Raw genomic sequence first — 15,834 nt, 5'->3', positions numbered from 1 at the left:
TAACTTCCTCATTCTAAACAAATTTTGCTTTCCTAACCAATTTGGTTTTTGTAAAGACTAATGTGAATTCTAAATAAAATTAGAGTTGCTTAGAGATAAGCACTATATAAATAAAAGGCATAGAACACCTGACATTTTAAAGTATATTTTGGAACCTTATGTATTTTCCCATATCAGTTCTGGAACGTCCGTGAATTTGCACACATTGTGAGTTTGTTATGTGTTGTGAGTGCTACCTCCTCCAACCTGTAACCTCTACCAACCCTTCCTTCTTGTCCTTTAACTCTCCATTATCTTATCTTTTCTAAAATTGCCCTGTGCAGCCTCCTTCCAGAGACATACTTCATCAAGGTTTCCCTTATAGCCAAGTTTAAACACCCTCAGTTATCTTTAAATAATGTAGATACATAATTTTAAACAGATTAGAATTCTGCCCCAGAATAAAATAAGCTTTATATATCTTTATTACCAAATAAGAACACCCCCCACAAAAAAAAAAAAAAAAAAAAAGATTTTTTGAGGCTTGCTGTTTATTTCTGTTCCACAAAACAACACTTTGGCATCGGTCCCCTGGACATTCCCTGCAGAGTCACATTTGGTGGGCAGCCCCTACATGACAGACAGTGAAAGGGCATGTTCTTTCCTGCCAAGCATGGGATTATCCTGCCTAACTGGCTGCGTTGCATAGACTTCATTAGAACTGGCCAGTGCTATACATGGTAAAGAATGCACCTCTGATTAACACTTCAGTTAGGTTTGGACCAAGGCCAAGAGTCTCTCTGGCAGACTAAAACCACTTTACCAACACTTTTAGTGATAAGATTCATGATAAGAAAACATAAACAAGACATCTTGGGCCACACGGTCACAGGTTCCCACTTCCTGGCTCACCTTTCCATCTCTTTTCAAGGGTGAGGAGCCATTCCCTGCAAATACTCACAACCTCTTTTCTACCTCAATTCCTCTCCTGATAGTTTTTACAAAGAAAGTTTGCTTCAAGGGCTTTGGAAATTTGGGATCAATTTTTGGAACAGTTTTTTCTTTTTTAAGATTTGAATACCAGCAAAACTTCAACTGATTTAATGCAATTCCTCCCCCTAACATAAGATACTTTACTAAGGAAATTTTTATGTTTAAACTCATACTTTATTATCAGGAAGAGAAGTAAAATTCTTAAGATTAAAGGAGAAAAATATGTAAACCAGTAAAAATGCTATTGGTAAAAAGGACAAGCCAGTAATTCCCAGCTACTCTGGAGGCTGAGGCAGAAGGAATACAAGTTCAAAGTCAGTCTAGGCAACTTAGTGAGACCCTGTCTCAAAATTTTAAAAAGGGTGGGGATATAGTTCAGTGGTAGAGTGCTTGCCTCACCTGTGTGAGGCCCTGGGTTCAACCCCCAGTATATCACACACACACACACACACACACACACACACACACACACACACACACACAAACCCTATTGGAAAGTCCTGGCTGTGTCCCTCTGCAGCTAGACAGGGGACAGTTGGGCCCTCACTTGGCATCAGTGACCCCAGTGTCACCAGCCCTGATCTGAGACCATGCCTAGAATAGCCTCTTCAACCTAGGGGTCAGTGTTTGTGAGAAGACATATCTTGACACACTATAGATGATCATATCAATCACGTGAAACCAACAATCATAAAAAGTGTGAGCATAAACAATGTATAGTTTCACATACATTCACAATGTACTTTTGCTGTCTTCTAGACAGTTCAGTTTGCAGAATATTACAACACAGTTGAAAATAATGTTCTGTAACATCACTTTCAATTATGTGTAAAGTAATAAATAAAATGCTCAAAAATACTTCACTAATGAAAGAAAAGCCTGCATAATGTAAATAACAATGCTAGATTTAAAACAGTTCCAGTAAAAGGGATGAAAATTAAGTTTTCTATTTATTATTTTTGTTTTGCTTTGTAACATATTCAAGATTTGTGATTTGCCAAAACCAAGGAACAACAGAGGCATCCATTTTTATCCTGATTTGAAATTCCACATTGTCCAGAAGTAAACAAGGAACCCTGACTCATATGAATAATAGACTCTAAGAATTAGAGCTGGACAATATATTAGAAGACATCTTAACAACTCTGCTACCTGAGGGATAGAGAAATCCAGATCCACAAAGCATCCTTACTAAGGATCTACTAAGCAACCTTAGAAGGACTCCTGCAAGGGGCAAACAGGCTCTGGTTTCAGATGCTGCTCCTTGGGATGCTCACTAGACATATGATCAAGGGCAAAATATAAGTCTTAACCTCCTCATCAGTAAGATAGAGCTAATAGCCATGCATACCTCCTATGAGTCATGAGGGATGACAAGTTAATAGACATAAAACACAGTGTGGTATAAAGGAGGAACTGAATAAATATTAGATACCACTGTTATTGTAAGAGGAGGGTTGAAGGAAGAGCCAGGATAAGAGAGCTAAGCAATCGGTTTTATTTTGATTATCTTCCTCCAACAGTTGACCATCAGTGGAGTAATGGGAACATTATTCAAAACATACAGTCCAGAAAAAATCTTTAATATCAAAATACTGATGTAAATGGGAGCTTCACTACATATTAGAAAACAGTAGGCCCAGATAGTTAAAAGCATAAATTCTTGAATTAGACAGACTGGTTCAAATCTGATCCCTCCCATTTTCTAGCTATAAAACCTTAAGTGAGTTACTTAACAACTTTCTGCCTCATTTTCCTCATCTACAAAAAGGGGATTCTAATAGTACCTATTTCACTGGGTGGTTGTGAAAGGTAATTCAGTTAATATTTCTAAAGCACTTAGTACAGGGTCTGTACCAGTGGTGTAAAGTATTAGCTATTATTATTATATTATAGGACCATTTTGCACACCAAGATATTTTTGTGGAAGCACCTGAATAAACTTGTATTAATTTTACTTTTAGTACCTTTCAGTATCAGGCACGCTTCTGAACAGATTACACTGAATCACCAACATATATATCCGCTGCTCAAATCCTATTCTCAAGAATAATTAAAAGTAGACATTTTTGTACACTGGATTTTTTTAAAAGCCTGATTCTGGAAAGAACAAGATGACTGGAATAAAACAGTGTGTGGAAATAGAAACGATTCACCCCTGCCCTTGGAGTTCGTGCTTATCAATTTCTGGCCCTGAGGCAACCCTGATATACTGTTGGGAGGACTTTCTATGTAGTAGAACTTCTAATCACCATTTTTGTTTTGTTGTTGTGAAGTCACAGCATTTGTGGAGCTTGGAGGGAGTGATAAACTAGTGTGATCATTTTTTACATGAGGAAACAGATCTAGAAAGGTAAAGTGACTGGCCATGCAGTTAGTGAATAATGAAGACCATGGAGGATAATATTTTCAGAACATTAACCTTCCATCTCCAGTCATCAGAGAGTGTTCCGGCTTCATAGTATAAATCTGATTAACTAGATCCATATTTTATAAATAAGTAGCTTAAATAGTAGGAGTATTTCACCCAGCTGAACTTCAAATTACTTTAGATCAAAGTAATATATCTTTTTGGATATCAGACTCTTGCTTAAAAATTTATGTACTCTAAAATTCCTGTTACAGAGAACATAAACAGTACATTGAGTTTGATCAGTCAGTGAAAAATTAATCTCAGGGGGTAAATGTTTCATCTTCCAGGGCATCAGATACCTAAATAACAAGCAATTTACTAAATTCCATCCTCGTCCTGAACTCATCTGTTTATGTCATACGGATGGGTAGCTTACTCACAGAGACTGGCCATTTCCTGCAGGGCCACCCTCATAAGGTGGAGGCACTTCTGAAAGTAATCATCACAACCATGTGCATTTACCATGATTCAGATGTGCAAACAGTAGCTTTCTTCTGTTTGTTTTTAACCTACAATTCAGAGTTAATTATATCTCTCTGCTCACAGTACACTATCATCTAGCACATCATCTTTTATTAATTTAACTTCTCATCCTAATCCCTGATCCCTTCCCTGTGAGAGCCATCTACTCTAATGTTTATAAAACGTTTAAGTATATTTAGGCATGTGATAGGATCTCTTGAACAGGTTACAAGATCCCCAGATAGCTGGAAAAGCTTTATTTCTGGGTGTGCCTGGGAAGGTATTTCCAGAAGAGACTAGTAAATGAATCAGTGGACTAAGTAGGAAAGATCCACCCTCACTCACTGTGGACAGGTACCATCCAATTGGCTGAGGTTAGAACAAAGAGGCAGAGGAAGGTGAATTTGCCCTCTCTTCTGGAATAGGATACCCTTCTCCTCCTGACCTTGGACATTAGAACTCAAGTTTCTTCAGTATTTGGATCAAGAGATTTACACCTCCAATTTCTCAGGCCTTCAGTTTCAGGTGAAGAGTGACACCATTGGCTTCCCTAATTCTGAGGCCTTCAGACTTGGACTGAGACGTGCTACTGACTTCCCTGGTCTTCAGGTTGCAGTCAGCCTACAGTGGGACTTCTCAGCCTCCATAATAGTGTAAGATAATTCTCCTGTTAAGTTCCATCTCATACATCAATTTCTATGTCTGTATCTCTAACCTATTGGTCTGTCTCTCTGGAGAACACTAATACAGGTATGTTTGTACTTTGAGAAATACGTAATATCATTTGTGCTGCCATGTTTAACTAATATGTGTAATTGTACTGCAGAAAATTGTTTTTTATTTCCTTTACACACAACATAATGTTTTTGGCAGCTGGAGCTCCACTACCAGGGTGCCTGCAGGTTTGGTTACATGTGGTCACCTCTATCTTTGGACACTGGCCAGGGCCTGGGGTCCAGGGTGCCTGCAGGTTTGCCACCACTGCTACTTCAGAGTGCAGCCACCTCTGTCTGGGCACACCAGCCAGGGCCTTAAGGTCCAGTGTTGGGGTGCCTGAGGATTTGGCTGCACCTGAGGTCTTCCAGCTGGGAGTGCTACTGGATGTCATCGTGCTGCTTCTTCACAGGGTTGCTCCTTTGTGTGAGCACATCCCTGGTGGTCTCTCTGCAAGCTGGGCCAGCATTGAGATCTGGGGACTGCAACATGGCCAAGTCTGGGATATATGAAGCCCAGATCCCTCAGAGAGTGACTAGGTCTTATAGGCCAGTCTGGTCCTGGCAATCCTGTGAAAAGTCAGAGAATGGGGGCATTTTGAACCAGGAAGAGCCAGGCTCTCCTCAACTCTGAGAGTCCTGAGTGCGCAGAGACAGATGGGGCTGTCTACACCAGGTTGGAAGGTTAGACGAGGGTGTGAGGCCATTTTGCTATCAGCTCGCCCAGCCAGTCACCCAGCCAGTCAATCCAGGCACCCATTGGACTGGAGGTACTATCAAACTCCAGACAATCCCCGCATCAGCAGAGAAGGGAAGCTGAGAAAATTCTAGAAACAATTGTTCAATTTTCCATTGAGATTTTTTTCCCTTTCTCACATCTCTACCATATTTGAAACCAACTATTTTTCATGCATAGTTTATTGAGGACTGGGATATATGAATAGTATTTTACAGTTTTATTGTGTATTCTTATATTGTTACTTTTTTTTTTTAATTTTTTTTTTAACTTTGTATATTTTCCTCTCACTTATCTGTTTCCCCGGATTCTCTTTCTCTCTTTTCTCCTGCTAACAGTCAACTTCTATTAATTCCTCTTTCATTCTTCCTATAAATTTTTACTTCTATCGTCTCTCCTCCTCCCTCATACACATCATAGCATACACCACTTCTATACTCTCTTTGCCCACCATTTGAAATCGTAAACTCTTTTAGCAAACTTACTGTTTACATTGTACACAATAATTGAACACATTTCTGTTTATTGAAACAAAACCATAGATGTCTTAATAGGAGTTATAAGGTTTAAGGCTATATATTGTCTACATTAGACACTGTTAATATTGGTCTCCCACTTAAGGTGAGGTACTAGGAACCTTCAGGGAAACTATAAGTTACAGGATAGAAACTGTACTGTCTCAGATCCACACTGCTAAATGGGAAAACACACAAACCACATGAAAAAAACAATGGAACAAAGTGCCCCAAACAAACCAAGATGCTCCAATAATAGAATCCATTGACAACACAGTAGAAGAAATATCAGAGAAGGAGTTTAGAATGTACATAGTTAAACTGATCTGTGACATAAAGGACAATGTAAGGGGTGAAATCAGAGATAAATTTCAGGAGATGAAATATCACTTCAATAAAGAGATAAAGATTCTGAAAAGAAATCAAGCAGAAATACTCAAAATAAAGGAATCAATAAGCCAAATTAAAAATTGAATGGAAAGCATTACCAATAGACTAGTCCACTTGGAAGACAGAACCTCAGGCAATGAAGACAAAATATATAATCTTGAAAATAAAGTTAGCCACAGAGAGAAGATGGTAAGAAACCATGAATTGAACTTCCAAGAATTATGAAATAACATGAAAACACCAAATTTAAGATTTATCCAGATAGGTGAAGACACAGAGATATAAACAAAAGGAATGTACAATCTTTTCAATAAAATAATATCAGAAAATTCCCTCCATCTTAAGAATGAAATGGAAAATCAAATACAAAAGGGGTACAGGGACACAAATGTACAAAATTACAGCAGACCCACACCAAAGCACATTATAATGAAAATGACTAACATAGAATAAAGATAGCATCTTACATGTCATGAGAGAAAAATATCAAATTACATATAGGAGGGAACCAATTCAGATCTGAGCTGATTCCTCAACCCAGACCCTCAAACCTAGGAGGTCTTGGAATTCTGTATTTCAAGCTCTAAAAGAAAATGGATGCCCATTTGGCCAGATATCTCACTCCTAAGTTTATACCCAAAAGACTTAAAATCAGCATACTACAGTGACACAGTCACATCAATGTTTATAGCAGCTCAATTCGCAGTACCTAAACTATGGAACCAACCTAGATGCTCTTCAACAGACGAATGGAAAAATAAAATGTGGTTTATGTACACAATGGAATATTACTCAGCCTGAAAGAATAATGAAATTATGGCATTTACAGATAAATGGATGGAGTTGGAGAATATCATGCTAAGCAAGATTAGCCAATTCCCAAAAAAACCAAAGGTCAAACGTTTTCTCTGATATGAGGATGCTGATCCATAATCCTGGAGGTGGGGGCAGTGACTAGGGCAGAATGGAGGAACTTTGAATTGGGCAGAAAGGGGTGAGGGGAGGGGGGGGGTGTGGGTGGGAAGGATGGTGGAATAAGATGGACATTATTACCCTATGATTACATGTATGATTGCACAAATGGTGTGTCTCTGCATTATATACAGTCAGAAAAATGAGAATTTGTGCTCCATTTGTGTACAATAAGTTGAAATGCATTCTACTGTCATGTATAACTAATTAGAGCAAATTTTTTAAAAAAGAAAAAAACAAAGAAAATGTATGCCAACCAAGAAGTTTATATATAGAAAATTAAACTTCAGATTTGAAGATGAAATAACAACCTTCCATGATAAACAAAACTTAAAAGAATTCACAACTAGAAAGCCAGCACTACAGAATATTATCAACAAAATATTCCAAGAGGATGAAATGAAAAATAAAAAGTGAAAACCAGCAAAGATAGAAAGCACACTAAAGAAAAAACTAAGTCAAAAGTCAAACTTAAACCAGAAATAAACCAAAATGGGAATACATATCACATCTCAATAATAATCGTGAATGTTAATGGCCTAAACTCATTAATCAAAAGTCATAGTCTATCAGATTAGATTTTAAAAAGACCCAAAAATATGCTGTCTCCAACAGACTCACCTCATAGGCAAAGACATCCACAGACTGAAGGTGAAAGATGGAGAAAAAACATATCACTCATATGAATCATGTAAACAAGCAGGGGTTTCCATCCTCATATCAGATAAAGTGGACTTCAAGTCAAAGTGAACCAGAAGGGACATACTGCGTAAGGGAATTATACATTAGCAATACATAACAATCACAAATATTTATGCCCAAAACAATGGAGCATCTATATATATCATACCAACCCTTCTCAATTTCAAGAATCAAATAGACCACAACACAATAATACTTGGTGACTTTAACACATCTTTCTCACTTCTGAACAGATGATCCAAATAAAAACTGAATAAAGAGACTAAAGAATTAAATAATAAGATCAATAATTTAGACTTAACAGACATATAGAATATTTCATCCATCAACAAGTGAATGTACTTTCTTCTCAGTAGCAGACAGATCCTTCTCTAAAATAGACCATATCTTATGCCACAAAGCAACTCTTAGCAAATACAAAAAATAGAGATGATATACTGCATTCTAGCAGATCATAATGGACTGAAATTAGGAATCAATGATGCAATAAAAAATAGAAGCTACTCCAACACCTGGAGACTAAATAATCCTCTTCTGAATGATGAGTGAATAGCAGAAGAAATCAAGGATGAAATTTTTAAAAAGTACTTACAGGTAAATGAGAACACTGATACAACACATCAAAATCTTTGGGACACTATGAAGGCAGTTCTAAGAGGAAAGCTCGTAGCTTTGAGCTCCTTCATTAAAAGAATAAAAAGTCAACAAATAAGTGACCTAACATTACATCTCAAAGCCTTAGAAAAAGAAAAAAAATTAACACCAATAGCAGTAGAAGCCAGGAAATAATTAAAATCAGAGCTGAAATCAATGAAAATGAAAACAAAAGAAACAATTGAAAAAACTGACAAAACAAAAAGAGAGAAAACTCAAATTAGTAAAATATGTGATGAAAAAGGAAATATCATGACAGATGGTGAAATACAGAAGATACTTAGAAACTATTTTGAAAATTTATGCTCCAATAAAATAGAAAATCTCAAAGACATCAACAAATTTCTAGAGACACATGATCTACCCAAACTGAACCAGGAGGACATACAAAATTTAAATAAATAAATTGCAAGCAATGAAATAGAAGACACCAACAAATGACTGCCAATCAAGAAAAGCCCAGGACCAGATGGATTCTCAAGTGAGTTTTACAAGACCTTCAAAGAAGTATTAATACCAATACTTCTCAAAGTATTCCATGAAATAGAAAAAGGAGGGAACACTTCCAAACTCATTCTATAAAGCTAGTATCACCCTGATACCAAAACTAGACAAAGACACATCAAGGAAAGAAAACTTCAGACCAATATCCCTGATGAAAATAGATGTAAAAATTCTTAACAAAATTCTGGCAAATCACATACAAAAATTATTAAAAAGATAGTGCATCACAATCAAGTGGGTTTCATCCCAGGGATGCAAAATTGGTTCAACATATGGAAATCAATAAATGTAAATCATCACATCAATAGACTTAAAGACAAGAATCACATGATCATCTCCATAGGTGCAGATAAAGCATTTGAAAAAATACAGCAACCCTTCATATTCAAAACACTAGGAATAGTAGAAACATACCTCAGCATTGTAAATGCCATATATGCTAAACCCAAGGCCAACATAATTCTAAATGGAGAAAAATTGAAAGCATTCCCTCTGAGAACTATAACGAGACAGGGATGCCCTCTTTCACCACTTCTACTCAACTTCATCCTTGAAACTCCAGCCAAAGCAATCAGAAGAAAGAAATTAAAGAGATACGAATAGGAAAAGAAGAACTCAAACTATCACTATTTGCCTATGACATGATTCTATAAGTAGAATATTCTAAAAATTCCACCAGAAAACTTCTAGAACTAATAAATGAATTCAGCAAAGTAGAAGGATATATAATCAACACCCAAAAATCAAATGCATTCCTATACGTCAGTGATGAATCCACTGAAGAGAAATTAGGAAAACTACCCCATTCATAATAGCCTCAAAAAAATATTTGGAATCAATCTAACAAAAGAGGTGAAAAATCTCTACAATGAAAACTACAGAAGACTAAAAAGAAGAAATTGAAGAAGACCTTAAAAAAAGGAAAGACCTCCCATTCTCCTGAATAGGCAGAATGAAAATTGTCAAAATGGCTAGAATACCAAAAGCATTATACAGATTTAATGCAATTCTCATTGAAATTCCAATGACATTTTTCAAATAACTAGCAGAAGAATCATTAAATTCGTTTGAAAAAATAAGAGCCCCAGAATAGACATAGCAATCCTTAGGAAGAAAAGAGAAGTAGGAAACATCACAATACTATACTACAGAGCCATAGTAACAAAAACAGCGTGGTATTGGCACCAAAACAGACACATAGACCAATGGTACAGAACAGAAGATGCAGAGACAAACCCACATAAAGTCAGGTATCTCATACTAGACAAAGGCACCAAAAACATTCACTGGAGAAAAGAGAGCCTATTCAACAAATGATGCTGGGAAAACTGGAAATCCATATGTAACAAAATGAAATTAAACCCCTATCTCTCACCCTGCACAAAACTCAACTCAAAATGGATCAAAGACTTAGGCATTAGGACAGAAACCCTGTGCCTAACAGAGGAAAAAGTAGACCCAAATCTCCATCATGTTAGCTTAGGATCTGACATCCTTAACAAGATTCCTAAAACACAAGAAGTAAAATCAAGAATCAATAAATGGGATGGATTCAAACTAAAAAGCTGCTTCTCAGCAAAGGAAACAATAACATGAAGAGAGAGCCTAGAGAATGGGAGAAAATCTTTACCACCTGCACCTCAGATACAGCATTAATCTCCAGGATAGTTAAAGAACTCAGAAAACTTTACCAAAAAAAAAAAAAAAAAAAAAAAAAAAAAAAGCAAAAAACACTCAATACATGGGGCTAAGGAACTGAATAGAATCTTCACAGAAGAAGAAATACAATCGAACAACAAATATATGAAAAAATGTTCAACATCTCTAGCAATTAGAGAAATGCAAATGAAAACTACTCTAAGATTTCATCTCACTCCAGTCAGAATGGCAAATATCAAGAATACAAGCAACAATAATGTTGGTGAGGATATGGGGGGAAAAGGTACACTCATACATTGCTGGTGGGACTGCAAATTGGTACAACCATTATGGAAAGCAGGATGGGATTGCTCAGAAAACTTGGAATGGAGCTACAATTTGACCCTGTTATACCACTCCTCAATTTATACCCAAAAGATTTAAAATCAGCATACTACAGTGACACAGCAACATCAATGTTTATAGCAGCTCAATTCACAATAGCTAAGCTATGGAACCAACCTAGGTGTCCCTCAACAGATGAATGGATAAAGAAAATGTGATACATACACAATGGAATATTACTCAGCCTTAAAGAAGATTGAAATGATGGCATTTGTTGATAAATGGATGGAGCTGGAGAATTTCATGCTAACTAATGCCATATGGGGATGCTAATTCACAATAAGGTGGATAGCTACTGAAGAATAGAATTACTCTGGATTGGGCAGAGGGGAGTGAAGTAAGGGAAGGGGTAGAAAGATAGTAGAATGAATTGGACATTATTACCCTATATATGCAGTATATATGACTGAATAACCAGTGTGATTATACATATATATGACCAGAAGAATGAGAAGTTATACTTCATTTATGTATGATGTGTCAAAAAGCATTCTTCTGTCATATATACCTAATTAGAACAAATAAAATACATAATGTTTTTAAGATCTAGCCATATTGCTCTATTTTCTGCTAGGTAATTAAACCTGAGCAGTACCTAGATTCTATTACAAGTGTATAATCCACAACTGATTAATCCATTCTCCTAATGTTGGACACCTCAACTGCCTTCAACTTTCTACCTTTCCAAATAAAGCATCAAGGAACATACTCCTACATGTTCCCTTAGAGTTTTGTGTGAGAGTGGCTCTAAGGTATATAGGAGAGAGGGAATACTGTTCATATATTGGCCATGACCTGATTTCTCTAAGAACAACCAGATAATAACCTTAGAATACCTGTAACCAGGCTAGATTTCCGCTAACAGTGCAAAAGGTTTCCCAGCTCCCTTACCAACAGTAGATATTAACTGATTTTCTGATCCTCAGTAATGGGTGGCTTAGTGGGCCTATTCTAGACCACCAGTTCTTTTCAAATGCTCAAAACTCTTTCCTGAAGTTATTAAAAATTTCTAGATCCTATGGCAAGGTTATGTCAGGACGTAGATTATTCCCTCACACGCAAGCTCCACTATTTGTGCATCATGTAGCTCCATGCTGATCTCAAAACTCCTCTTACGAACCATTGCGCCTGGAGGTCCTACGATCTGTCTCTTGCTTCTAGGTGTTGGGACAGAACAGACCCGGGGACTCCCTTTTCTTCCAGCTTCAAATCGCCTTCCAATCTGATCTCCGTTTGCGATCCCCGGGCCCATCTTCTCGCCCACCTCCTGCTTCCCGATCCCTCCGTTTTTTTGTGGTCAGCTCCTTTTTGACGACCAACCACGGCCTTCCAGAATCATTCTACGGAGGTGGAGGCTGCCGTCAACCGCTTGGTCAATTTACATCTGCGGGCCTCCTACACCTACCTCTCTCGGGGCTACTATTTCCACCGTGAAGTTGTGGCTCTGGAGGGCGTGGGCCATTTCTTCCGTTTGTTGGCCGGGGAACAGCACAAGGCCTCCGAGTGCCTGCTGAAGATGCAAAACCATCGCGGCGGCCGCGCCCTCTTCTAGGAGGTGCAGAAACCTTCTCCAGATGAGTGGAGCAACTCTCAGGATGCCTTGGAAGCTGCCTTGGCCCTGGAGAAGAACCTGAACCAAGCCATTTTGGATCTTCATGCCTTGGGTTCTACCTACACAGACCCACATCTCTGTGTTTTCTGGAGAACCACTTCCTTGATGAGGAGGTGAAGCTCATGAAGAAGATGGGAGACCACTTGACTCAACTCTGCCATCTGCCAGGCCCCCAGGCTGGCCTGGGCGAGTATCTCTTCGAAAGACTCACCCTCAAGCACGACTAGGAGACCCTGGAGCACAGTGGCCTTAGATGGGGCTCCCTTGCATCTCCTGGCATCAGGGCTTTGGCCTGAGCCTCTCCCTCTAACCCCTAGGCAGCTTTTTAACCACCATGGAGCCCTTCCCAAACCTTGGATCAAATGAAAATAAAACTTTTTCCAGGAAAAAAATGAAAACAGAAAACCCTCCTCTTACAGGATTTCATTCTCCTCTCAGGAGAGAGGGGAATATTGGGTTTTCCTAAAACCTTCCCAAATGTTTCTAACCCCACTGCCCATGGGAATTTTCACCACAATGCATGGAACCAGTACACTAAATATGATTTCTTGCCTTCTCCCTCCCCATTCCTTCCTGTCTGCCTGCTGCCTCTGTCTTCCTCCCTTTTTCTCCTTCCACTTTGCCACCTATAATCTATAGTGTTTTCAAAATCTCCCTTATGACTGACAAAACCTGGCTTTCTTTCTTAAGCTCCGCTGTCACCCCTAGAAAGCATTCTCCCTGTTCTTCCCTGGAACAATAATAAGGTGAGGAGAGGGGAACTAGATTAAAAGGGGAAAACAAATGTTGGAAAACGACACCTGCATGCACTTACCATTCCATATGGATAACACTTTAGCCACTCCAAAGCACTTTTACATATCAGCTGACCCTCTCAAAAACCCAAAGAACTTGTTACCATTTGTAGATTAAAAATAGAAGCTAAGGCTGAGAAAATGCAAGAGTTTTGTGGAGTAATAAGACAGAGAGTCCACCAAAAAATATTTTTTAAATCTTTTATAGAAGAATTTATATTTCTTTTACAACTCCACCCCCAATACATCAGGAAAACCTTTTACAGTAACAAACTCTCCCCATTTTCTCTTTAGTAGATCAGGTCATCTGAGCTAAAAGGAGATTCTGGCACAAAAATGAAGGCTACTTTGTCTGCTTTGTAGCAATAACTCGTGGTTACTCTTAAGTTTTTGCAAGAATCTCTGAGTTCTCATTTCATTATTGGCAATTTTCTTAAAACTAAAAAATATTGCAACTACTGTAATACTGGTAACCAAATAGATAGCTGTTCAATTTTCAGTTTAAATTGTGTTTATCAAAAACGTATCTCACTTTGACAGATTGTGAATTTAAGTACTTATGTGGAATAGTGATTTTACACAATTCACTTTACTCATGCACTTGTACCCACTTTTCAGGAATTTAAGCTTTACATTTTTGTTTTTTAAAGTCTGAAAAGCGACGTACATTTCTCACCTAGATCTATTATCAAAAAAAAAAAAAAAAAGCTAAATCTGTTTGGAGAACATTTTTCTAGATCCCACCTGAGCTTTTCTGCTACATGGACAGGAAAAACAATCTCTGATTGAAGGCAGGCAGTTTGGGTTACTGAAAAGAGACAGAGTGGGTTATGAATCCTGTCTCTCTACAACCTACCAGCTGTGTGACGGTAGGCAAGTAATTTAAATTCCAAACCTCAGTTTTCTTTTCTGTAATATGGAAATAATAATATCTATGCTTAAGGCTCAATGTGAGGATTAAGTGAAACCACATCCATACAATGCCTGGCAGGCATTAAGCACTGAAATGCTAGTTTTCCTCTTTCTTCATCCCTTAGAAAAATAAACAGAGTCATCATGAGCACCACTGGTCGTATTCCAAAATATCCGCAACAAATATGCTGCAGAAATGGGAATATTTCACCTTTGAAATGAACAGTGGAAACAGGCATTTGTTTGCCTTGTTGTCCCAATATATGGCTTGGCTTTGCCCTTTGCACACAATAGGAAACTCGCATGCTGGATAAAGAGGCATCATCACCAAACAAGTGTAAACTCTGCATGAGCCTAGAGCGCAAGCGCTTAACACAACAGCGAGTGTCATTCAGATGAATCGTTTCAATCAAATAAAAATATATTTGGGGCACAGTGTCTTTCCCCTCTACACTCTGGGTATTTCTGCATATACAAAGTAACCTTTGAAGTCAAGGAGAGCATCTCATATGGATGAGATACCTAGGGAGTGAAGAAATATGAGGGAAAACTCTAGGTCTGTGTATTTTTTATTTTTTTAAGGAATAGCAGGTATTTAAAGCAAATATCATTTTTAACAGGGTCAAAAACTTGTTTTGTTTTGTTTTGGTTTGCTATGCTTTGTTTTGTTTTTCTAGAATCATTCAAAAGAGTAAAACCAGAAGACCTCATACAAATCTTATACTTTTCTCCTTATCTGAGGTGGTCTCCTTCAATAGGGCCTTTCATGATGCAAGCATGTTAAACTGTCTCAGAACCTTTTTGGTCTGTAACTCTTACACACTACATCCTCTTTAGAAAAAAAAAATCCTACATTGAGTAGACCAAAAATAGAATTTCATTTTTATCCCAAAAAAATAGGAATAAACACACCCAGGTTAGTAATTAACCAAAGTAAATGCTTCCATCAACAACTGTCCACACCCTGCTCTGCTCCTGAGAGCACAGGCAGAACAGCCCCAAGAGGAAAGATAACAAAGCTTAAGATGGATTTAAAATAGTCTGTAGCAACATTTAACACTTTTTCTCCCCTGTCCCAGAAAGCACTGGCAGGAAAGGAAGCATATACATAGCCAAATATAGAGGATTTATTAAAGGTCCTTAGAACACAGAACATTCTGCCCTGGGAAACCCTATTAGAGGATGATGAGCCCTAAAGCCTATGTTTAGAACACAGCCAATTTTCCCCCATTGGGGACTATCCCTTCAATTTCTCAGCTTTAGATAGGTGAGACAGCAGCTTACCACAAACCTGTCTTGAACAACCTATAGAATTCCAGCCACATGGGGCTGGGATGCACCATAGCTACATGACATCGCATCAGGTTACACTCAATGAACTGGGCTCCCCTCTTGTGTACCAGCCAAGTGTTTCTCAATTTAGATCCAGGAGATCACTAG

The 15,834-nt window shown here is 38.0% G+C and overlaps 1 pseudogene across 1 annotated transcript; it reads left to right on the top strand.

The window, feature by feature from the left end:
• Positions 1-5,050: 5,050 nt before the first annotated feature.
• Positions 5,051-13,056, top strand: LOC306667638 (ferritin light chain-like; annotated as a pseudogene). Its single transcript has 2 exons — positions 5,051-5,092; positions 12,410-13,056. The product of its transcript is annotated as a ferritin light chain-like (transcript).
• The last annotated feature ends 2,778 nt before the right edge of the window (positions 13,057-15,834 follow it).

Source organism: Sciurus vulgaris (genome assembly GCF_902686455.1).
Source record: "Sciurus vulgaris genome assembly, chromosome: 8".
NCBI lineage: Eukaryota > Metazoa > Chordata > Mammalia > Rodentia > Sciuridae > Sciurus > Sciurus vulgaris.
This window is presented reverse-complemented; position numbering and strand designations above follow the sequence as displayed.